The sequence below is a fragment of the Elaeis guineensis genome, chromosome 8 (assembly GCF_000442705.2).
Source record: "Elaeis guineensis isolate ETL-2024a chromosome 8, EG11, whole genome shotgun sequence".
NCBI classification, from domain to species: Eukaryota; Viridiplantae; Streptophyta; class Magnoliopsida; order Arecales; family Arecaceae; genus Elaeis; species Elaeis guineensis.
Genome location: NC_026000.2, coordinates 85,104,119 through 85,127,007, shown reverse-complemented (window position 1 = coordinate 85,127,007; position 22,889 = coordinate 85,104,119).

The following is a 22,889-nucleotide window of genomic DNA, read 5'->3' as shown; positions in this document are numbered from 1 at the left end:
GGGACTTGATCAAACGACTGATCGACGGCTGCATTCTGCCTGAAGTTGTCAAGAGGATTGACCGCGCCGATCCTGAGTAGCGGATTTGGGACTCCCTGGGGTCCTTTCTCGAGGTAAACAAAACTTCATTTAATTGGCTTTTCGACCCCTGTTCTGATCCCCCAGCCGCCCTTGCAGATTGGGCACCAGCTCCTTGCCAACATCGAGGTGATGAACCGGGCGAGGAGGAACGCCATCCAAGCGGAGGAGAGTCACCGGGCCGAAGTCGCCCGCATCGAAGAAAAGGTTGCCGAAGTAGTTACCCTCCAAGATGCCCTGGAGAAAGAAAAACAGGCCCGGGAGGAAGAGAAGCAGACCTCGGAGGAGACGATGAGAAAGGCGGAGGCCGAGGTCGCCAATATGGCGGAGCAGATTTCGGTCCTGGTCTCGGAGGCCAGGGTTCTTGCAGTAGAGGAGTTCAAGGCCTCCATGGAGATGAGGGACCTGAACGTCCAATTCGGCCAGGAAGCATTCATCAAGGGGTTCGAGCTCTGCCAGGAGAAGGTGGCCAGGAAATTTCTTGAGCTTGACCTCAACTTCTTGGGCGAGGAGTCTGAAGATGAGGCCGGTCCCTCTCCTGCCGCCACCGCTGCCGCAGCCCCCCTTCCGGGGACACCGAGCTCCCCAACTCCTACCGCAGAGGTCTGAGACCTCCGACCTTGTATTTTTCTTTTACTACAATTTTTCCTTTTCTTTTTGTCTTTAGGAAACATTCAACCAATAAAGTTGAATTTTTCGTCGTGGATGGCCTCTCCTCTCTTCCTTCCTCCTCTTTTGTTTTTCTTTCTGCGATGAGACGCGCCTTGACGCTTTTGTCCTCCGATGGCAGTGTCCTGCCGAAGCACTCCCCCTGCCCCTGGGGATTCCGCTGAAGTCCACGATCCAGCGGCTGAAGAAGGAAGTTCTTTATTTGACAAAAAGGTTGAAGAAGATGGAAGGCGAGCTTCGCAGGTTGAGAGAGGGTCACTCTGAAGCCACTGCGGAGGCCACCCGCTTTCGGAATCTCTACGTGAAGGGGATCATGGAGTACAGCCAGAGGAAGGCGAACTTCGCGAAGGAGCTTGAAGAGTACAAGAAGAGTGCCAGCAATTGAATTTGGGCTCAAGCTGCCAAGATTAGTGCTCTCAGGGTGGAACTGTCAGCTGCGCGGGAGAGGATTGGCCAGCTGGAGGGAAGTTCATCCCGGTCTTGGCTCGGGTCGACGGCGACCGGGAGTGGTCGAAGAAGGTCTCCGACCTTCAGCAGCAACTTCAAGATGCCGAGGTGGGCTACGACGCGCATCGGGCCGGCTGGCGCAGGCAGATGGATGAATACAAAGGGAGACTCAGAGTGGCGACCGATGAAGTTGCCCATCTTCAAGGGCAGCTGGCTGGCAGGGTTCAGCTTGCTTCCTCTCGAAATTCCAGCGAACTCCAATCCCTGAGAAGAACTGCAGAAGGGCTTTCGTCGCCCTTGGGGGAAAGACGGCCGAGCTGCAGCAACTGAAGATCCAGCTGGCATGTGAGTAGTAGGCCGTCAAAGATGCGGAGGCGGAATCTGAGGTCCTGAGAAAGAGGCGTCGAGAGGCGGAGAACGAAAGCCAGTGACTCCGTCGGGAGCTCCAGGATGTGCTGCTGAAAAAGGGAGAGCTAGAAGAAGAAATCGAAAATCTGAGGCAGTCCTGGATAAGGAGTGAAGCAGATAATTCAAGGTGGAAGGAGCAGAGCTTCCCTAGGGCTCTCTTTGGCCTTTCGTCCTTCCATGCACATATTTTTTGTTTTGCTGTTTTGTTTTGTTCTTGTAGTTTTGCTTTTCTTCCTTTAGCCTTCTGGGCTTCGCGGTGTATATTTCGCAAATGAAATGAAAAGGGGATTTTGTGTTACCTCGTCCATGTATTGTATTAAATTGTCGTCCGTCGAACTTCTTTTATCTTTTGACTTGTCCGACGTCGACGTCGTGTGGAGGCGCCCAGTCGTCGCCACACTGATCTGCTTTTCTTGTCGTCCATGGCCATAGGCTCGAGCTCGACGGTCGGAACTCCGCATCACCTCGAAGGGGTCATTGTTTTCTTGACCTATATCGAGAGCCTTCTTAGAGGCCGGGGATGTCTGGTAGGAACTTCCCATCTTTGTCGAGATGAGGTTCCCCAGGTCTTTGGTGTGGTTTATTTTTCATCTGTTGCCGATGTAATTTATCGCTTTCCTTTTTTAATTTTCCTCCTCTTTTCTGAGCGAGGGTCTTCCCCTCGCTTTTTGAGGGGTCGCGTGGGAGTGTAGAGGTGCCATTGAGGGGACTTTCCCCCTTATCCAATTTTGTTAGGCAGCTGGGTTTTTGTCATCGTCAGGATGAGGTTCTTCTCCTGTTCCCAACAGGGCTGTGGGGGCACATAAGGGTCATTGCAAGGGCCTCTCCCCCCATCCGGTCTAAAAGAACCGAGCCTTCGACTTTGCTCATGTTAGGGTGAGGTTCTCCTCCTGTTCCTATCATGGCTGTGGGGGCGCGTAAGGGCATTGTAAGGCCTCTCCCCCCATCCGGTCTAAAAGAATCGGGCCTTCGACTTTGCTCATGTTAGGGCGAGATTCTCCTCCTGTCCCTATCATGGCTGTGGGGGTGCGTAAGGGCGTTGTAAGGCCTCTCCCCCCATCCAGTCTAAAAGAACTGGGCCTTTGACTTTGCTCATGTTAGGGTGAGGTTCTCCTCCTGTCCCTAACATGGTTGTGGGGGTGCGTAAGGGCGTTGTAAGGCCTCTTCCCCCATCCGGTCTAAAAGAACCGGGCCTTTGACTTTGCTCATGTTAGGGCGAGGTTCTCCTCCTGTCCCTAACATGGCTGTGGGGGCGCGTAAGGGCGTTGTAAGGCCTCTCTCTCCATCCGATCTAAAAGAACCGGGCCTTTGACTTCGCTCATGTTAGGACGAGGTTCTCCTCCTGTTCCTAACATGGCCGTGGGCTCCTAAGGGCCGTTATATGGGCCTCCCCCCCAATCTGATCTTAAAATAATCGGACTTCCATTTTGCTCATGCTAGGATGAGGTTCTCCTCCTATTCCTAACATGACCTCGTTTTGATTGTTTGAAGGGGTTATCCCCAATCGTAACAAGTCCGTGCCAAAAGGGAAAGACATGCAAAGTCGAAAGGAAATTTGATTCAAAGAAAAGTCGTTAGTAATACATTTACAGGTTTTTCAAATTCCATGGTCGCGGAGGGTCTGCTCCTTTTTGAGGTCCTCCGGTGATGGAGTTGATGGTCCCGATTGGAGGCCGATCTCCGAGCTGCTCCTCCCTTCTTGGCGGTTCAGGTTGCGGCAGGGCCCTTGGCCGATCCTCTCTGCCTTTAGGTCGGCGTCGAATGAACCTGTCGAGCCGACCTCGTCTGATAAGCTCCTTGATCTCGTCCCGGAGCTAAATGCACTCTTCTGTATCATGGCCGTGGTCACGATGGTAGAGGCAGAATTTGTTAGGATTGCGCTTCCCAGGGTGTGTGCGCATCCTTTCCGGCCTTGGCAGCTACTCCCTAACCTCCATCAACACTTGGGCTTTTGAGGCATTGAGGGGGGCATAGTTGCGGAATCTTTTTGGTGGAGAACCCCACCGAACTCCACAGTCTGGACTTCTCTGCTTACGTACCCAGGGAGGGGTATGGACACGCTTATGCCCGGGAGGAGTCCGAGAACGTGGCTGAGCCTCTCTCGGCCCTTTTTCGACTGCGGGCTTGCTCGAGCTCTCGCATGTCGTTCTCTCACAGTCTCCTCATCCTTCATTTTGAAGGCTTCTTCCGCTCGGGCGTATCCTTCGGTCCGAGCCAACAGATCAGCAAAATCCCTGGGGTACTTTTTCTCCAGGGAGAACAAAAGGTCATTCTTCTGAAGGCCGCCCTTCAGAGCGGCCATTGCTACCGACTGGTCCAAGTTCCGGACCTCCAGCGCGGAGACATTGAAACGGTTGATGTAGGCTCGAATGGACTCCCCCTCCCTCTGCTTGATATTGATAAGGGACTCCGAATCCTTCTGGGGGCGCCAGCTGCTGACAAAATGGGCCACAAATTGGTGGCTCATCTGATCAAAGGAAAAGATGGTACTCGGCTTCAACGCCGAGTACCAATTTCTCACCGCTCCCTTCAAGGTGGATGGGAAGGCTCGGCACAGAATGGCGTCGGGTGTGCCATGAAGCAGCATCATCGTCCGGAAGGCCTCCAGATGATCAATCGGATCCGAAGTTCCGTCGTAGCTTTCGAACTGGGAGAGTTTGAAGTTTGGCGGGATCGGTTCCTGCATGATCATTTGAGAAAAGGGAGGGTCAGTACAAATATCCTCACTACAAACGGGGGGAGCGTGGCGGAGTTCTTCGATTCATCGGTTCATCTCCTGGAGTCTCCGGTCCAGAAAATCCTCGCGACTACAGATCTCGAGGGTCCTTTGGCAGAATGGGGGTAGAGATCTTCCCGGGGTAGAGTCGTGGTCGGATTGGGGGCTTTCCACCCTTGGATTCATCTTTTCTGGAAAGACTGGGCGGCTGGCCCAAGTGGCCCGTCCCACCGCCGGATTTTGGAGTTTCGGCGACACTCTTTTCGGTCGCACCGATGCCTGCGACTGCTGCTACTGTTGCATGGCCTGCACGGCTTCAGTGAGGCCTCTGACCTGCTGCACCAGTAGGTTGAATTGCTCCGTGACAACCGCCGTTGCCGGAGGAGGAGGTAGAGGTTGGGAGACTGGAGGTGAGGTCGGAGCCTGAGACCTGGCCGTGAAGGCCGTGGATCGCCATGTGGATGCCTTGCGGGGAGGCATCGGGTGAAGATTAAGTGGGGGAAGGAGGAGTGGACGTCGGAGAAGATGATCGAAGGTGGTCCCGTTGAGTGCTCCTTTAAGAATAAGGGTACTGCGAAGACACAGGGCCCTTTCCTCTAGTACCAATCCTGTTGGTGCAAAAATCCACTTGCGTCGGAGAAGCTGGAGTCGAGGGAGTCGCGGTCACCACCGGGACCTGCAAAAGAAGTCTAAACCGGAGGTGGGGTTGCTCCGGCAAGACCCTCCGATGCTCAAGTCAGTTCTCTGCCTCAACAAGAATGGGGTGCTCGAACGGAAATTTTAGCAGAGTTTTGGGATAGAAAATAGAGCTTAGAGAATAACATATCTGGGGCCCCCTTTTATAGGCAAAGGGGGCAGCAGACTGATAGCGATATCTGTAACCGTCTGGCAGTGGGCTATAGAGAGTCAGGTGGAGTTTGTTGCGAAGAGTAGTGGAGTGGGATCGTGGCTACCACCGGGACGTGCCACGTGGAGTCTGTTGCGGGTAGTGGAATGGCGTCTGTTGTCGCGACTTGCCAGGAGGTGGGAGGAATCGTGCGGTATTCGTCGCAGAGAGTGGAGCAGAATCGTGGTCATTATGGCGATCCGCCAGGGAGTGATGGAGCCGCGTGGAATCCATCGCAGGGGGTGAAGCAGTGTGGTGGCCGTTACTGCGGCCTGCCAGGGAGTGATTGAGCCGTGCAGAATCTACTGCAGGAGGTGGAACAGGGTCGTGGCTATTGCTGCGGCCCACCAGTGGACCCAGGCCTATCGCCCGAAGTTCGGCTAGAGTGTCTGGCGGAGAGAGGTGGCTAGCCATCCGTCTGAGAGGAGCTCGGAGTCCGGCTCCCGTAGGAGTCCAGACGAAGTTCACCAGCAGTCAAAGTCGGGGATGAAGCCCAGCTCCCGTAGGAGTCCGGACGAAGTCTGCCTGTAACTGGAGTCGGAGACGAGATCTGGCTCCCGTAGGAGTCCGGTCGAAGTCCACCTGCAATTAAGGTCAGGAATGAAGTCTGGCTCCCGTAGGAGTCCAAACGGAGTTTACCTATAAGTGAAGTCGTGGGCGGAGCCCGGCTCCCGTAGGAGTCCGGGCGAAGCCTTCCCGCAGTCGAGGTTGGGGACGAAGTCCGGCTCCCGTAGGAGTCCGGACGAAGCCTGCCTGTAACTGGAGTCGGAGACGAGATCTGGCTCCCATAGGAGTCCGACCGAAGTCCACCTGCAATTAAGGTCATGGACGAAGTCCGGCTCCCATAGGAGTCCGGACAGAGTTTACCTGTAAGTGAAGTCATGGGCGGAGCCCGGCTCCCATAGGAGTCCGGGCGAAGCCTTCCCGCAGTCGAGGTTGGGGACAAAGTCCAACTCTCGTAGGAGTCCAGATGAAGTCTGCTTGTAACTGGAGTCGGAGATGAGATCTGGCTCCCGTAGGAGTCCGACCGAAGTCCACCTGCAATTAAGGTCAGGGATGAAGTCTGGCTCCCGTAGGAGTCCGGACGGAGTTTACCTGTAAGTGAAGTCGTGGGCGGAGCCCGGCTCCCGTAGGAGTTCGGGCGAAGCCTTCCCGCAGTCGAGGTCGAGGACGGAGCCCGACTCCTATGGGAGTCCGGGCGAAGCCTTCCAGCAGTTGAGGTTGGGGACAAAGTCCGGCTCCCGTAGGAGTCCGGACGAAGTCTGCCTGTAACTGGAGTCGGAGACGAGATCTGGCTCCCGTAGGAGTCCGATCGATGCTGGCGGGGTCCTGCCCATCGGCAAGACTTGGGAGTGCGGCGGAGGCTCGGCCGCCCGGGGGGTTTGAAGAGACGTTGCCGGAGGTCGAAAGTCGGTTGGATCCCCGGAGAACCACCCCCGTCACGAATTTCGGCCGAAGGGTATTTTATACCCAACAAGAATATTCATGATTTATTTTGATTGAGTTATTTTCTATTATGTAATTAGTAATAGGATTGCTATTTATGAAATGTGCCGATCTATTTGTGAAATGAGTCAACATATTTGGTGAACAGAAAATAAAACCTTTCAAATTTGAAAATTATTTTTGAAATGCCCTGACCCATCAGCCCAAATACTTAATTAAAAGAATTAAGTATTGTCTAGTAGGTCTAAAATTGTGAATTATGACCTAAGACAATTGCATAAACTTGTGGGTCAATGGGTTAGATGGATTAGGTCCATAATTGGGTTAGACCTGAGGTTAGCTTAAAAAAATGGACTAAATTAGAATAATTGGTCAAATCTAATCAAAAGTTGAATTAAATTAAGTCAAGGATACTCTAGACTCAACTCCAATAGTTGTAGTTGAATGGGTCCATGTCTTTAACTAGACCAAGATGGACTTAATTTATGGTTACGCGGTGGAACCCTATTTAATAAGTTGATCAAATTAAAACTAATGAATCGGTTGGTGTCTAAGGTAAGTTTGGCATTTTGACCAGTGGTTTTTAAGCGGGAGCTACTCGTAGTGATTCGATCTCTGACGAGTTAATGGCTTATCCCCACCACTGATCTCACTTACCTAGCCAACCTGGTGAATTAGGTTTTGATTAGATCACTTGGTGATTAGGGCTCACCCATGTCATTAGGTAAATCAGTTTGACTGATTTAGGTGCTCCTAATGCCAGCTTTAAGTAAATCCTTTTTTAATCTAATTTGGTGAAGTCAGTGGGAGGATTGAAATTGGCTGGATATTTTCTTCTCTTCGATTCTTTAATAAAATCCTCAAAAATTATTAGGTCCTAAAAGTGATTAAGTTATATTGGTAACTAAGTCATAGCCTCCCATTAAGTGAGTGATAATGAGTCCATTAGTTTAATAATCATTGGAGGCCCAAAGACCTGGTGCTTATTGACTAATGGAATTATCATTCATAATATGATGATTTGGTTTGAGTCTTTCTGATGGTAGTCAGGTTGGCCGGCCAAAGTCGGGCCTGATCATTTATTGGTCCGATTCACCAAATCAATTCATATTAATGGTTGGACCTAACCAGATCTTTTCAGTGGAGGCCAAAGCCTACTGATTAGGTTCTGGGGTAAAATCAATTACTAGAAGTTGTTTAGAGAAACAATTGGTTATGAACCTACCCATAGATGCACATGGGTTGACCAACCAAAGTTGGGCTCGTGTGTAGTCTGTGTGGATTCTAGTACCCACTAAAGAATTAAAGTAATTCCTCGAATTGGAGATTGAGGCTACCAGTTCGTAAAAATAAGAAACTTTAGACTAAAGTTCAAGTCTTTAGTATTTATAATTTATGTACTAATAGAGGTCTGGTTTTTCTTTATGCAGCTATGGCCACTACCATGTCCCTTCGGTCATTATTAGATAATGACAAGCTCATGGGACCTAATTTTGATAGCTGGTATCGAAAAATAAAAATCATCCTTGAGCATGAGCGGATCCTTTATATAGTAACGGATCCAGCACCTGAGGAGCCAGCCCCGAACGTTAGAGGGACGGTCTGAGACACTTATCAAAAGTGGCTCAACGACTGCACCACCGTTCGGTGCATTATGCAAGCGGCAATGAATGATGAGTTCAGTCGCAGGTTCGAGAATGCCTAGCCATAGGAGATGCTTCAAATGTTGAACAACTCTTTTTGCATGCCTGACAACGTTGAAAGGCACAAAACTAGTTGTGCCATTTCAATGCTCGGATGAGGGATGGAGCCTCAGTTACTGATCATGTACTGTACATGATCGAAATGATTGAGCACCTAACTAAACTGGGCTTTCCCCTATGCGAGCAGCTCGGTAAGGATGCGATCCTTAATTCATTGCCCAAGTCCTTCCTCCCCTTTCTAACTCATTTTCGGATGACAAAGCCTGCAGTGAACTACCACGGTTTGTTGGGGTTGCTGCAAAACTTTGAGAAGGATCACCAGCTCCATAAGGAGTCGGTGAATATTATGGGAGGGTCTTCTTCTGGTCGTCGATCCTTTAAGAAAGGAAAAAAGAAGAACAAGAAGAAGAAGAATAAGAAGGTGCAGCTGCATGCTGGGACATCTGCACAGGGTCAGACCAAGAAGCACAAGCCCAACCAGAGCCAGGCGAAGTGCTTCTTTTGCAAGAAGCAGGGGCACTGGAAGAGGAACTGTCCTCTATACATTGCTTCTCTGGACCCGAACAGACCGAAGAAGAAGCAAGGTACTTATATGATAACACCTTGCAACTTTTTCATTTGTGATACTACTGCCTGGGTATTGGATACCGGAAGCCCTTATCATATTTGCAATTCAATGCAGGGTCTGCAGGTCAGTAAGAGATTTGATGAAGGCGAGAGATTCCTGAACGTTGGAGATGGAAGCAAAGTTCCAGTTCTAGCATTAGAAATTATGAACCTTGTAATCAATTCTCGAAATATAATTCTGAGTGAATGTCACTATTGTCCAAGCTTTCTATTAAATATTATTTCTGTAGGCCTTTTGGCCATGAACGGTTATCAATTTTTAATAAAAAGAAATGTTTGCAATATCATTTTGAATGGTATTACAATGTTTGTTGGACAACTTAATAATGGAATTTACTTTCTATCACAACCTGTTAATGTGGTTCAAACCTCCGGTAAACACCTTAGAATAGATAATGTGTCAGAAGTCTACCTTTGGCACTGTAGGCTAGGTCATATCAATAAGAATAGGATAAACAGGTTGGCTCAATAAGAAATTCTTGAAGTAGGTGATTGTGAATCACTTCCAACCTGTGAGTCCTGTCTTCTTGGTAAAATGACCAAATCACCTTTTACTGGAAAAGATGAGCGAGCCAGTGAACTCTTGGATTTGGTACATTCTGATGTATGTGGACCCATGAGCTCAAGTGCAAGAGGTGGATATTTCTACTTCATAACCTTCACAGACGACCTATTGAGGTATTGGTATGTCTATTTAATGAAGCATAAATCGGAGTCATTTGAAATATTTAAACTATTCCGAAATGAGGTAGAAAAAAAACTGAAAAGTGTATTAAAACTCTTCGATCTGATCGAGGAGGTGAATACCTTTCCAATGATTTTCTGACATATCTTGGGGAGAATGAAATTCTCTCTCAGTGGACTCCTCTTGGAACACCACAACATAATGGTGTATCTGAAAGGAGGAATCGGACCTTATTGGACATGGTTCGATCCATGATGGGGTTTGCTAGTCTGCCGATCTCCCTCTGGGGATATGCGCTCGAATCGGCTTGTTATCTTCTAAATAGAGTTCCGAGTAAGTTTGTAACCAAAATACCATATGAGATATGGATAGGACGTAAGCCAATACTCTCGCACCTTAGGGTTTGGGGGTGTCCGGCTTATGTTAAACGTTTAATTACGGACAAGCTTGGACCTATGTCTGACAAGTGTAATTTTATAGGGTACCCAAAAGAGACCAAAGGGTATTACTTCTACCTAGCTGATGAGCAAAAAGTGTTTGTCAGCCTTAAGGCAATTTTTTGGAAAAGAAGTTCCTTGGTGAAAGGACTGTTGCCTCTAAGGTCGAACTTGACAAAGTTCGGCAAGTGAAAAAATCGACACAAGTTACTGAACCTGAACTGGATTTGGTTAGATCAGATCCGGAGCCCATTATTCAAGCACCCTTAAGGCGATCTGGTAGAGTACCACATCAACCAGACAAATACTATGGTTTCTTGGTTTGGGACGGCGATCCTATCGTACTTGATGAAAACAATAAGGATCCGATCACCTACATGAATGCAATGCAGAGACCCGACTCTGAGAAATAGCTGGAGGCCATGAAATCTGAAATGGAGTCCATGAAGGTCAACGATGTGTGGACATTGGTTGATCCACCTGAAGGAGTAAAACCCATAGGGTGTAAGTGGGTCTTCAAGAGGAAGAGAGGCGCAGACGAAAAAGTGGAAACCTATAAAGCCCATCTGGTTGCCAAGGGATATCGTACTAGTTGCTCTCTAATAACTATCCATACTCATCACTCAGTGTCTCTACACTGTAGACCAGAGACTCATCTACCCCGAAGGAAGTGATCTATGCACCGATCTATCTGGATAGATCACCGTCCTCATGATGATACTATGATCGAAAGTATTTAAAAATTAAATATATATATCTAATTCTCAATACTTTGAGAATATGTATCGAAATATTAATTTCATGGACGATTCAAGAACACGTCACACTTGAATAAAAAATAAACTTATCTTTTTATTGATCAAATTAATATATTAAATATAAAATTATATCCTAGCAATATCTCAATGTGTCAGCCATATTAGCTTCTAAGACATATCTAACAATCTTCCTCTTGGATTAAAGCCAATTGGCTAATAATTTACGTCCCATCTTCTCAAGGTAGACTTTCATTTTTGGTTGGCTCAATTATTTTGTCAGTGGGTCTGCCACGTTGTTCACGGAGTCTACTCTTCGTACCTTGACATATTTTTTTCGAGGTAATCACGTATGATATGATACCACCATTCGATGTGCTTTGATTTCTGATGAGATCTTGACTCTTTAACAAGTGCTATGGCTCCATTGTTGTCGTAATAAAATGGTATGGCATCTGATGTCATAACCCCAAGTTTCATAATAAATTTCTTGAACCAGAAGCCTTCCTTTGTAGCATCCAAAGCAGTGACATATTCTGCCTCTATGGTCGAATCCATTATGATGGGTTGTTTGGAATTCTTCCAGCTGACTGCGCCACTATTGCATATGAACACATATCTTGATGTAGACTTTCTATCATCAGGATCAGATATGAAGTTTGAATCAGTACACCCCTCGACTCGTAACTCAAAACCTCCTCCAAAGGCCAAGAATAAATTTTCAGTTCTTCTCAAGTACTTAAGAATGTTCTTCATAGCTATCCAGTGCTCCTCATTTGGATTCGACTGATATCTGCTCGTGACACTCACAGCAAGGGCAATATTAGGTCGAGTACACAGCATGGTATACATGAGGCTCCTTATGGCTAAGGCATAAGAAATCCTATTCATGAACTTCCTCAAATGTGATCAGACACATCATCTTGGAAAGATGAATACCATACTTAAGAGGTAAAAGTCTTGTTTTAGAATTTTTCATACTAAACCTCTTTAGTACTTTCTCTATATACAGCTTTTATGACAGGCCTAGCATCCTTTTAGATCTATCCCTATAGACCTTTATTCCAAGAATATTGGATGCTTCTCTTAGGTCTTTTATGGAAAATTTCTTGGACAACCATCTTTTAATCATGGTCAGCATGGGAATATCATTCCTAATAAGGAGAATATCATCTACGTATAATACGAGGAATGTTATTATGCTCCCACTGACCCTTTTATATACACAAGATTCTTCTTCATTCTTGATAAAGTAAAATGATTTGATTTCATCATCAAAATGATGATTCTAACTCCCTCCAAGAAGTTTGCTTTAATCCGTGTATAGATCTTTACAGTTTGCAGACTCTGTGATTACCATCACCAGATGTGAAATTCGAAAGCTGTTCTATATAGATATCTTTCTCAAGATATCCATTTAGAAAGATAATTTTTACATCTATCTATTAAATTTTATAATCACAATAAACTGCAATAGCAAGCAGAGTGTAGATGGATTTTAGCATGGCTACAGATGAAAAGATTTCTTAATAGTCAATGCCCTCGTGCTGGCTATAACCTTTTGCCACAAGCCTAGCTTTATAGGTCTCATCTTACTGAAAGAAGAGTACCCTATAAGCCAATTGCAGGTATATTATGATGAAACTTTTCTTTATAATTTTCTAATTCATATAATGATATTTATTATTTGATAAAAAAATGAGATATTGATTCATCATTTTAGCTGCATCTTATTATATTTAAGATTATGATGAACCCCAAAGATGCAATAATTTTAGGAGATATGAATGAGTCATAATAGCTCAACCTAATACCCTAAAATCTTAATCTTAAATATTTTTTATCGTAGGAGCATTGAGACGAAGATCAATATTTCGGATAGACTGACATATCCTATGTATGCTCGATGAAGAAGGTGGTAGATCTCACTTGCCACTTGTGTATAGGATACTAATACAAGGATGTGGGTGCTCATTTAAAAATAAGTCCACTGAATTGACTCGATGAAAGTGAATATCTTATGGAAGTTGTTGGGTATAAAATAACTCCAGCCGAAGTTCGTAAGAGGCCAACCCTCCCAGGACTCTTCCGGCTTCCAACCTTGTGCGGCGTCTTTCTGAACTCCCCCGGCCGTCCGAGCTTCCACAGTACCATCCAGACTCCTCCAACAGTCGACCTTCTACAGTGTCCTCCAGATTTCTCAAACAAAAGAACTCCTATCGTACCCTCTGGACTTCTCTAATAATGAGCTCCTTTAGTCGTCTATCGAACTACTCCAAATGCTCTCTGGGCTTCACTATCAGTCAATTTTCTACAATGATCGACTACTCTCCGAATCTCTTTCAGACTTCCTCCTGTCACGATCGACTTTACTCCGAGCTTCTTCTGGACTTCGTCAATGTCCAGACTTCTCCAGCAACAGGACTTCTATAGTAGCCAAACTCCGTCCAAGTTTCTACAGTGGTCGACCGCCTTTCAAATTTCATCCGAGCTTCTACAGTATGCGAATTCCTTCCGAACATCTATTGCAAGCGGACTTCATTCGAGTTTCTACGGTAAATGATCTCCATCCGAGCTTCTACAATAAGCGGTCTCCATCCGAGCTTCTACAGTAAGCAGCCTCCTTCCAGACTCCTACAAGAACCAAACTCCATCCGAACTTCTACAATGGATAGATTCCAGATGAACTTCTACAACGGACGGGCTTCACCAGCCGGATTTCTATAGTGATCGACTGTCTCCAGTGTCTTCCATATCTCTCCAACCATCAACCTTCAACAGCGCCAACTAGACTTCAACAGTGCCAACCAGACCCCTCCAACAGACAAATTCTCTCCGGACCCCTCCAGTGGTCGACCTTCCACAGTGTCCTCCAAACTCCTCCAGCGGACGAACTTCCACAATGCCTCCGGACTCTTCTATCGGTCAACCTTCTATAGCACCTTTCGAATTTTACTATCGGTCGACCTTCTGTCGAATTTCTCATGCAACCGGACCTCTCCAGCAGACAGTCTTCAGACAAGCTTCTACATCAGACAAATTCCACACGGACTTCTCCAGCAATCGGACTCTAGCTGGATTTCTCCAACAGAAAGTTTTCGTCCGGGCTTCTACAGTAGATGACTTCCGTCTGCAACATCAATGCCTAAGGCACCCAACAACAGTTAACCCATCAACAACCTCAAAACCATCCGAGCTTCTCTTAGATTGCTGAGACAGAGAGCTATTATGCTCCACCAAATGTTCCAATCGAGCTTCAACCATCCAACCTGAACTCCCCGGCAAGTCACGACAACGAACACCACTCCACTCTCTGTAACAAACTCCACGTGGCCCCACCACTCTCTGACAAGTCGCGACAACGGACACCACTACTCTCTGTAACAAACTCCACATGGCCCCGAACGGCCCACTACCAGGCAGTTACGGACATCGCTATCAATCGGTTACGCTCTCCCGTCTATAAAAGAGACCCCCAGATACGTTCTCCTCTAAGCTGTAAGCATTATCTCTAAACTCTGCTAAAATCCCATTCGAGTGCTCCATTTCTGTTGAAGCAGAGTACTGACTTGAGCGTCGGAGGGTCTTGCCGGAGCACCCCCAACTCCGGTTTAGATTTTTCTTGCAGGTCCCGATGGCGGCCGTGATCCCCTCGACTCCAGCTTCTCCAGCATCGGTGGAATTCTGCACCAACAGAATTGACGCTAGAGGAAGGGCCTGTGTCTTCGCAGGACCCTTGTTCTTAAAGGTGTACTCAACGGGACTGTCTCCGATCATCTTCTTCGACATCTTCTTCTTTTTCTCCGGCCAGATCCCAACTTGATGCCTCCCCGAAAGGCATCCACCAGGTGATCTACAGCCTCTATGGCCAGATCTCAGCAAGATCCGCTAGCTCCGACCTCATCTCCAGTTTTCCAAACTCCTCCTCCGACAACAGCAGTCGGCATGGAGCAGTTCGACCTGCTGGTTCAGCAGGTCAGGGGTCTCACCGAAGCAGTGCAGGCCATGCAGCAGCAGCCGCAGGCATCTGTGCAGTTGGAAAGAGCATCGCCGGAGTTCCAGAAGCCGGCGATCGGATGGCCCACTTGGGCCAGTCACCCTGTATCCCCCAGAAAGGGGAAGTAGAGGGTGGAGAGCCCTCTATCTGATCACGATTCCACCCTCGAGGGTCCCTACCTCCGTTCTGCCAGAAGACCCTCGAGATTCATGATCGAGAGGATCTCCTGGATCAAAAGTTCCAAGAGATGAATCGACGGATCGAAGAGCTCCGCCATGCTCTTCCTGCTTACGGTGAGGATATCTGTACTGACCCTCCTTTTTCTCAAAAGATTATGCAGGAACCGATCCCGTCGAACTTGAAGCTTCCCCAATTTGAGAGCTACGATGGGACCTCGGATCCAGTTGACCACCTGAAGGCCTTCCGGACAATGATGCTGCTCCATGGCATGCCAGACGCCATCCTGTGCCGAGCTTTCCCACCTACCTTGAAGGGAGCAGCAAGAAATTAGTACTCGACATTGAAGTCGGGTACTATCTTTCTCCTTTGATCAAATGAGCCACCGGTTTGCGACTCATTTCGTCAGCAGCCGACGTCCCCGAAGAGGTTCGGAGTCCCTCATCAACATCAAGCAAAAGGAAGGAGAATCCATCCAAACTTATGTCAACCATTTTAACACCACCGCATTGGAGGTCCGGAACTTGGACCAATCAGTTGCAATGGCCACCCTGAAGAGCGGTCTTCAAAAGAATGACCTTCTGTTTTTCCTGGAAAAGAAGTATCCCTAGGACTTCGCTGATTTGCTAGCTCGGGCCATAGGATATGCCCGAGCAGAGGAAGCCTTCAAGCTGAAGTATGGGGAGGCCGCGAAGGAGAGGTAGGTGGGCGACTCCAGCAAGCCCGCAGCTGAAAAAGGGCCGAGTGAAGCTCGGCTACGTTCTCGATCTCCCTCCAGATACAAGCGTATCTGAACTCGCCCCCAAGGTCATAGGCAGAGAAGCCCATACTGCAGAGTTCGGTGGAGCTCTCCCCCAGGAAGATTCCACAGCTACGCCCCTCTCAATGCTCCAAAAACTCAAGTACTAATGGAGATCAAAGAATAGCTGCCAACGCCAGAAAGGATGCGCACACACCCCGAGAAGTGCAACCCTAACAAGTTCTACCTCTATTATTATGACCATGGCCATGACACGAAGGAGTATATTCAGCTCTGAGATGAGATCGAGGAGCTCATCAGACAAGGTCGGCTCAATAGATTCATCCTACGCCGCCCTGAAGGTAGGAAAGATCGGTCGAGGGCCCTACCACAACCAGAGCCGCTAAGGAGGGAAGAACAGCCTAAAGATCGGCCTCCAATCGAGATCATCAACACCATCTCTGGAGGACCCCGACGAGGAGCAGCCAGTAGATCGGCCAGACCGCCCAAGCGGCAGAGGACTGAAGAATCTATAATCTTTACTGAAGAAGATGCCAAGGAGATTTAATTCCCCCATAATGATGCAGTTGTAGTTTCTTTAAATATGGCTAATTATGATGTACGTCGCATTCTTCTTGATAGTAGAAGCTTGGTCGATATTTTGTTTTATGATGCATTCTCAAAAATGTCCATTCCGGATGATCGATTAGGGCCGATAAGCTCCCCGTTGGTAGCGTTCACTAGCGATGCTGTGCCAGTGGAAGGAGTAATAACTTTGACCGTAGTTGCAGGTCGGTGCCCGAAATAATCTAGAGTGCAAGTGGATTTCCTAGTAGTAAGGGCGTCGTCTGCCTACAATGCAATACTCGGCCGACCTGGCCTCAACGTCCTCCGAGCTGTGGTATCAACCTACCATTTGAAATTAAAATTTTCTACAAGCCAAGGGGTCGGAGAGGTCAGAGGAGATCAAGTCCTGGCAAGACACTGCCATAACATAGCCTTACAAGGAAATGGTCAGTCTGACCCCTGTCTGGTTGATGGATTAGACACCTGCGATGACCTTACTGAAGAATGGGGTGAGCCAATTGAAGATCTTATCTCAATTCCTTTAAACGATGGGAATGAGAGCACGTGGTGAAGATCGACTCCAACCTGGGAGAAAAGGTACGGACACAGCTTATCAATTTTCTACAAAAGAATGCGGATATTTTCGCTTGGGTTCCGACGGATATACCGGGGATTGATGTGGAAGTCCTGGAACACTGTCTAGCTATTGATCCCAAACATCGGTTGATGAAGGAAAAAATCTGAGGTCATGCACCGAAAAGGCAGAAGGCAATAGCTGAGGAAGTTGATAAACTCCTGAAAGCCGGGTTCATCAGAGAAGTCAACTATCCAAACTGGGTCTCCAATGTGGTTCTCATCAAGAAGGCAAACGGCAAGTGGAGGATGTGTATAGACTTCAAAAAGCTGAACAAAGCCTGTCCGAAGGACAGTTACCCTCCGCCCAAAATTGATCAATTAGTGGATGCAACCTCGGGCCACGAGCTTCTCACTTTCATAGATGTCTTTTCTGACTAAAATCAAATCAGGATGGCACCAGAGGACGAAGAAAAGACTACTTTTATCACTGACTGTGGTCTTTACTGTTACAGGGTCATGCCTTTTGGCCTAAAAAATACAGGGGTGACCTATCAACGGCTGGTGAACAAGATCTTCAAAGAGCAGATCGGCCGCAACATGGAGGTCTACATGGATGACATGCTTGTAAAAAGTAAATCCTCAATGAACCACGTCGCCGACCTTGAGGAGACCTTCAGCGCCCTCCGAAAATACAAGATGAAGTTGAACCCAACCAAGTGCGCTTTTGAAGTAACCTCAGGGAAATTCTTGGGCTTTATGGTATCGGGGCACGTAATCGAAGCAAATCTGAAAAAGATTCATGCTATCCAAGAAATGACCACCTCGAAGTCAATAAAGGAAGTTCAGTGCCTTATTGGGAGAGTAGCAGCTCTGAATTGCTTCATCTCAAGATCGACCGAATGGTGCCTACCTTTCTTTCAGACTCTCAAGCAGCTGAAGAACTTCTATTGGACCACTGAATGTCAGCAAGCATTCGAAGAATTAAAGAACTACCTCGGCTCACCTCCGCTATTGGCAAAGCCTGAACCTGGAAAGGGGTTGTTCCTGTACCTGGCGGTCTCCTCTATGGCTCTCGCAGCAGTGCTGGTTAAGGAAGAAGCAAAAATTCAATGGTCGATCTACTACATGAGTATTGAGAGATACCGAAACCAGGTACACTAAGTTAGAGAAACTAACTTACGTACTGTTGATTGCAGTCTGAAGGCTCTGACCTTACTTTCAAGGGCACACCATAACACTGCTCACCGACCAGCCGATTATGGCAGTTCTGCATCGAGCGGATGCTTCTGGAAGGATAGCGAAATGGACAGTCGAGCTCACGAAATTTGACATCAACTATCGACCTCGGTCGATGATAAAAGCTCAGGTATTAGCAGACTTTATAGTGGAATGCACTATCCCGGAAGAAGCCGAACTTGAACAAGGTGAAGCTGACAACCCAGGGCTCTAACCGAACTCCCCTGAGGAAAGAACAGATCTCCCTGATGGTTTTTGGGCCCTCTATATGGACGGTTCCTCCAACATGTCAGGCACGGGCGCGGGCCTGATCTTGGTCAATCCGGAAGGAATTATCGCGGAGTATGCGCTGCGCTTCGAATTTCCTGCGATAAATAATGGATCAGAATATGAAGCTCTGATTACAGGACTGAAGATCGTCAAAGAATTAGAAGTAGATCGGCTCCAAGTCTACAGTGACTCTCAATTGGTGGTGGGACAAGTCAGCAGAAACTATGAAGCTCGGGAGGACAGTATGGTCGAGTATCTCGAAAAAGTAAAAGAGATCATCCCTGCTTTTGGCAGCTTTGACATCAAGCAGATTCCAAGAGCAAAAAATACCAAGGCCGATCTTCTCTCCAAGTTGGCTATACTGGCTCCGACTGAACTACCCAAGGAAGTCTTCTTCGAAGTTCTGAAATATCCAAGTACGGAAGAACCGCAGCTTGTAATGGAGATCAGCCATGAACCCAGCTAGATTGACCCACTGGTTGCATACCTCAAAGATGGGGTTCTTCCTCATGATGCAAAAGAAGCTCGAAAGCTTAGAAATTAAGCCTCCTGATATATCCTTTATGAGGGCAAGCTGTACAAGAGGTCGTACTCTTTGCCCCTTCTGAAATATCTCCGACCTTCTGAAGCCGACTTTGTCTTGTGGGAGGTACATGAAGGAGTCTGCGGAAGTCACCTGGAGGCCAGATCTTTATCCCATAAACTGCTCCGACAAGGTTATTACTGGCCTACAATGTACCACGACTCCATTGAATATATCAAAAAGTGTGATCGGTGTCAGAGATATGTTAATATCCAAAGACAGCCCACTTCCGAACTTACACCTTTGAGTGCCCCATGGCCGTTTGCGCAATGGGGGATGGATATCCTTGAGCCTTTTCCTATGATGTCCGAGCAGCGAAAGTTCCTCCTGGTGGCAATTGACTACTTCACCAAGTGAGTCGAAGCCGAACCTTTGGCGAAAATCACAGAAGTTAAAGTGCAACACTTCATCTGAAAATCGATCGTTTGTAGGTTCGGCTTACCCAAAACTCTCATTACTGATAATGGGCGATAATTTACTGGAGCAAGGTTTGCTGAATTTTATGAGGACTTAAACATCTCCTATAACTTCACGTCAGTAGCCCATTCGCAGGAAAACGGCGAAGCCGAGTTGACTAACAGGACTCTATTGCAAGGAATCAAGGCGAGACTTGAAAAAACAAAGGGAACTTGGGCAGACGAGCTTTATCATGTGTTATGGGCATACCGAACTACCCAAAGACTGCCCATGGGGGAGACCCCCTTTGCCTTAGCCTTCGGAACAGAAGCCATTATTCTGATTGAACACAAGCTTCTATCGGCGTGAGTCATGACATTCGACGAGTAGTGCAACTCACAAGATCTCAAGGCCAACCTCGACTTGTTCGAAGAAAAGTGGGAGACAGCTCAAGTTTGGATGGCAGCCTACAAGTAGAAAGCAGCCCACTACTACAACTCCCGAGTCAAGAGCAAAGCCTTCAGAGCAGGGGACTTAGCACTTTGGCGAGCCGCTGTTTCACAATCTCAGAACCAAGAGAAACTTGCCCCAAACTGGGAAGGCCCGTATGAAGTCAGAGAGATAGTCCGACCTGGAACATATTATCTAAAAGAGCTCGAAGGAAATTCAAAAAATTTACAAATGTATTACTGATAACTTTGCCTTAAATAAAAGTTTCATATTCGCATATCTTTTCTTTTGGCATGAGCTTATAACGACAGGAAGTAGCTCCTTCAGACAATCGAAACTAAGCGTGTCAGGAACAAGAGGAGAATCTTGTCCCGACACAAACGAAGGCCCGATTATTTAGAGATCGGATGGGGGAGAGGCCCTTACAACAGCCCTTATGCGCCCCCACAGCCATGTTAAGAATAGTAGGAGAACCTCATCTTAACATGAGCAAAAATAAAGGCCTGATTATTTAGAGACCGGATGGGGGGAGAGGCCCTCGCAACGGCCCTTATGCGCCCCCACAGCCATATTAGGAACAGGAGGAGAACCTCATCTTAACGTGAGTAAAATCGAAGACCCGTTATTAAGAGACCGGATGGGGGGAGAGGCCCTCGCAATGGCCCTTATGCGCCCCCACAGCCATGTTAGGAACAAGAGGAGAACCTCGTCCTAACATAAGCAAAGTCGAAGATCCGATTATTAAGAGATCGGATGGGGGGAGAGGTCCTCGCAACGACCCTTATGCGCCCCCATAGCCATGTTAGGAACAGGAGAATAACCTCGTCCTAACATGAGCAAGTCGAAGACCCGATTATTAAGAGACCAGATGGGGGGAGAGGCCCTCGCAATGGCTCTTATGTGCCCCACAGTCCTGTTAGGAATAGGAAGAAAATCTCGTCCTAACATGAGTTGAAATTGACTGTGTCGGAAACAGGAGGAGAACATTGTCCTGACACAAACGAAGACCTAGTCGTTTAAGACCAGATGAGGGGAAAAGCCTCCTCAACGGCTCCTCTACACCCCTTACAACCCCGTTAGGAGCAGAGAGAAAATCCTCACCCAAACATTAAAAAAAAAGGGGGAGAGAAAAAGGAAAAGCGATGAGCTACGCCAGAGATAAGGGAAAAACGAACTACATCTAAGACACAAGGGATCTCATCTCAACGAGGAAGAAAACTCTTGTCAAAAATTCTCAGTCTCTAAGGGGGAACCTAACACTAGCAAGAGAAAATAGACTTCCTCAAAGTAACGAGAAGTTCGAGCCCCAAGCTCGAACACTGGGAGAAAGCATTAAATTCGAATGGCCTCGAAAAGATCTTCGGTCATGAACAAAAAGGGCGAATCAACACGGCGATGACCAGGAACCTTCAAACAACGTCGACATCGAATAAGATAAAAGACAAGAGAAGCTCGATAAATGACAACTCAGAGCAAGAATAGACAAGATAATGAGAAAATTCTTTTTCATTTCATTAGTAAAGAGAGCATTACAAAAGCCTTTGAAGGCCAAAAAAAAAACAACAAGAAAAGAAAAGAATACATGGAACAAAAGGTAAAAGAAGCTCTAAGGAAGCTCGACTTCTTCTGACTTCGAACTCTCGGTTCCAGCCATTATCAGGGATTGCTTTAAGTTCTCAACTTCTTCCAGTTCCTTCTTTCTTAACAGCATCTCCCAATACATTTGGTGAAACCGTTGGCTTTCGCCCTCCGATTCCCGAAGCCTCTTCCTCAGAACTTCAGACTCTGCTTCTGCATCCTTGACCGCCTGCTGCTCATAGGTCAGCTGAATTTTCAGTCACTGTAGTTCATCCTTCTCCTTTCCAAGGGCTACGAACAGTTCTTCCATGGTCCCTCTCAAGGATTGGAGCTCGTCAGAGCCTTGAACCAAAATGGCCTGGGCTCTTTTGGACAACTGCTTCTGAAGGCGAGCAACCTCATCGGTCGTCGTCTTGAGCATCCTTCTGTAGTCGTCTATTTGTCCGCACCAGCCGACTCGATAAGTGTTGTAATTCATCTCGGCGTCTTGTAGCTGCTTTTGGAGGTTGAAGAATTTCTTCGACCAGTCCCAGCCGCAGTCAGCCTGAGTTGGAAGCCAGGATGAGCTCCCTTCCAATTGGTCGATCTTCTCTCATGTGGCCACCAACTCGACCTCGAGGGAGCTGATCTTGGAGGCCTGAGTCCAAAATCGATCGCTGGCGCATTTCTGGAGTTCCTCAAGCTCCTTCTCGAAGTTGTCCTTCTTTCGACTGTAGTCCATGAAGTCCTTTTTGTGGAGGTTTCGAAGGCGAGTAACCTTCACGGTGGCTTCCGAAAGGCTCTTCTTCAGTCTGTGAAGTTCGTCGTCCATCTTCTTTGATTTCTTCGTTAGATGACGAACTTCCCTTCTCAGATCCCGGATCATAGACTTCAAAGGAATCCCCTACGGTAGGGGAAGAGCTTCGGTAGGGCACTGTTGTCGAAAAATAAGAGCGTCACAATGCAAATCATTGCAAAAAAAAAAAGAAAGAAAAAAGAAGTAGAAGGAGAAAAAGGAGCCCTCCGAAAAGAGGAATTCGATTTCATTGATTGAATAATTCTTAAGCAAGAGAAAGAGAAAAAAAGTTATAACAAAGAAAAAGTACAAAATTAGAGGTCTCGGACATTTGGAGCAAAAGTGGAGGAGCTCGGTGCCTCTGGAAGGTCGGTCACGGCAGCTGCAGTAGTTGAAGAGGTCCCGACTGGAGGGAGACCGGCAGCAGCTTCGAAAGGTCTGGCTTCATCATTGGATGCTTCATCTAGGAAGCTGAGGTCGAGTTCGGGAAACTTCCCGACCACCTTCTCCTGGCAAAGCTCGAAGCCTTTGATAAAGGCGGCTTGGTCGAACTTGATGTTCAGATCCCTTATCTCGGAGAAGGTCTTGAACTCCTCCACTGCTTGGGCCCTTGCCTCCGAGACTAGGGTCGGGATATGCTCCTTCAGCTTGGAGACCTCGGTGTCCGCCTTCTTTCTTTTCTCCTCCA